The sequence below is a fragment of the Elephas maximus genome, chromosome 12 (genome assembly GCF_024166365.1).
Source record: "Elephas maximus indicus isolate mEleMax1 chromosome 12, mEleMax1 primary haplotype, whole genome shotgun sequence".
In the NCBI taxonomy this organism is placed as follows: Eukaryota; Metazoa; Chordata; class Mammalia; order Proboscidea; family Elephantidae; genus Elephas; species Elephas maximus.
Window position 1 is genome coordinate 61,081,778 of NC_064830.1, and position 3,310 is coordinate 61,085,087.

Here is a 3,310-nt window from a genome sequence, read left to right on the forward strand (position 1 = left end):
ATTTATTAATACATCCTTGCATTTTTTGGTGTTTTCCACCATAAAAATATAAGGCCCATTGAAAGGAGAAACACACTTGTGGATCTATGGATTAAGGGGGCACTCTGAATAGGGTGATCCCTTGTGAGTTAGGAAGATATCTCAAGAAATGTACTCCAGGGGCCTGGAGTTCCTGAATCATGGCATGCTATGCACTTCCTGATATCTCCCTGTCTTCCCCCTATGCATTACACACAGATTTTCCTTTACTCTCAATGCTTGAAAGGATTAAGGACAACTTTATAATGTGTCCCAGCACTCCCACTGGCAAAGACATGCAGTAGATGACCAACATGAGAAGAAAAAAGTTTATAGAGATAACACTGTAATCCCCCTAGTTTCTGAGCTAAGAAAGCAAGAAGAAAAATGTCTTAATAAAGGAATTTCCAAACCTGTAAACAAAAGTCCAGATCAGCAAAGTGATGAGATTTGAGGCTCCATGGAATTTTGTCTGGAAATTGTCTTCATCCAGACTGCTTCATCTCCAAGTTCTGACCTAGGAGTTAACTAATATTCTTTGTCCTCCTTGTTTGGTGCAAAGGGACTAAGAAGTAGGTGTCACAATTACTTTCTGCTTATCTGTAATGAGGCTCTCAGGGAGTCTGGTCCCAGCGGCCATGGAGGCTCCTGTAAATGCCTGCTGCATGATTGCCCCAAACATCATTCCAGCACATAGGGCCAAGGCCATGAACCTCTTGTCTGCAGTCACTCAGGACTTGCCTTTATTTCTAAAACTTTCCCATCTTTACAATACAGTGGAGCATTGACCACTCCATCCTGACAGTGCCCACTTCTCCCAGATAAGACTATACTGTTATTGCTATGTTGTTGGGTGACATCAAATTGGTTCTGACTCATAACAATCCCATGTACAACAGAACAAAACACTGCCCATTCCTGCATCATCCTCACAATCATTGCTATGTTTGAGCTCATTGTTGCAGCCACTATGTCAATCCATCTCGTTCAGGGTCTTCTTCATTTTCGCTGACCTGCTACTTTACCAACCATGATATTCTTCTTCAGGGACTGGTCCCTCCTGATAACATGTCCAAAGCACATGAGACAAAGTCTCATCATTCTCACTTCTAAGGAGCATTCTGGCTGTACTTCTTCCAAGACACATTGGTTCATTCTTCTGGCAGTCCATGGTGTACTCAATATTTTTCACCAATGCCATATTCCAAAGGCTTCAATTCTGCTTCCTTCTCCCTTATTCATTGTCCAGCTTTCACATGCATAGGAGGCAATTGAAAATACCATTACTTGGGTCAGGTGTGCTTTAGTCCTTAAAGTAACATCTTTGCTTTTTAACACTTTAACCAGGTCTTTTGTAGCAGATTTGCCCAATGCAATACATCATTTTATTTCTTGACTACTGTTTCCATGGGCAATGATTGTGGATTCAAGTAAAACGAAATACATGACAACTTCAATATTTTCTCCATTTATCATGATGTTGCTTATTGGTCCAGTTGAGAGGATTTTTGTTTTATGTTGAGGTGTAACCCATATTGAAGGCCATAATCTTTGATCCAGCATCACAGCAACACGAAAGCCACCACAGTACGACAAACTGACAGACGAGTAGGTTAGACTATAGCAGCAAATGTGTCAATACTTATTTACAAAGGAACTCCCTTTGCTAAATATTGCAGATGCAGGGATCAATAATAGCAGTCCTGAATCCATCAACTGGAGCTTGTGATCAGCCCAGTTATAATCAGCTGTTTCTCTTGTCTCTTTACAAGTGGTTGGGGTTGAAACTGGAAAATGTTAGTGAAGATACATAGAGTCATAGAGTTGGACTATGTATATGCATGTGTGTTTTTCAGTGTTAAATATGTAAAAGCCAGTGAGTCCAGTAGGAATAGCATCAGGATGAGTGTTGGAATTTGGGTGTGTAGATAGGGTGGAAAAATTTTATCTTAGCAACTCTAATAATTGCTTTGCAATGTGGTCCATCCTGGAGCTTGATTTGTCATATCTTAACTATCCATGTGTAGATTTCTGAATTTGCTGTTGTGGATTAACTTGAGTCTGTGCCGATAAGAGTTGCCAACCAGTTAAGTGTCTCCAAGTTCCCCCTCCTGGGGCTCTCCAGGCAGCCCCAGGAGCAGCAGCTCCTCTTCATGCTCTTCCTGAGCATGGACCTGGCCACAGTCCTGGGAAGCCTGCTCATCATCCTGGCCATCAGTGCAGACTCCTGCCTGCACACCCCCATGTACTTCTTCATCAGCAACCTTTCCTTTGTGGACATCTGCTTAACCTCCACCACTGTCCCCAAGATGCTGGTCAACCACATACTTGGGAATCAGACCATCTTCTGTGGGTGTCTCACACAGCTGTATTTTCTCATTGCGTTTGCAGACGTGGATAATTTCCTCCTGGTTGTGATGGCCTGTTACCACTTTGTTGCTGTGTGCCACCCCTTACACTACACAACAAAAATGACCAATCAGCTCTGTGCCCTGCTGGTCCCTGGGTCGTGGGTCATTGCCAATGTAATGCTCTGTTGCATACCCTGCTGATGGCTGGACTCTTGTTCTGTGCAGACACGATCCCCTACTTCTTCTGTGGTATCAGTCTCCTCAAACTCTCCTGCTCTGACACACACCTCAATGACATGATGCTTCTTATTGTGGCAGGGCTAATAATTACTCCATTCATTTGCATTCTCATCTCATACATCCTTATTTCTCATGCTGTCCTGAGAGTCCCATCCACAAAGAGAAAATGGAAAGCCTTCTCCACACGTGGCTGCCATCTGGCTGTGGCTTCCCTCTTCTATGGAACAATCATTCCTCTGTATTTCAACCCTTCATCCTCCCACTCAACTGAGACAGACACCACAGCTACTGTGATATACACAGTGTGACCCCCATGTTGAACCCTTTCTTCTACAGCTTCAGGAACAAGGATATGAAAAGGGGCTCTAAGAAAAATGATTGGCATAAAATTTTTTCTGTTCAATATTGACATGGACTCTGAATATCATAGAGGGGAACTAGGATCTAATAAAATCCTGTTTGCTTTTCCCATTGTATGAAACGTAGCAGCTTTCCTTTGTAAGAGGCCCATCCTGTATTTACCTGGTGAGAATGAATCTCTTGATAGGAAGACTTTTCAGGTTAAATATGGGAAGAGAGATCCTTTCACCAAATGACTATTCTAACTGCCAACGCTCCCAATCAAAACACCCAGGAATACACCTCTGGTTTAATGGGTTTGTTACTCATTACAAGGAAGAACATACTCTTTGGCAGAATCC

General features: G+C 42.7%; 1 pseudogene; it reads left to right on the forward strand.

Moving 5' to 3' along the window:
* Positions 1 to 656: 656 nt before the first annotated feature.
* Positions 657 to 3,088, forward strand: LOC126087483 (olfactory receptor 1F1-like; annotated as a pseudogene).
* The last annotated feature ends 222 nt before the right edge of the window (positions 3,089 to 3,310 follow it).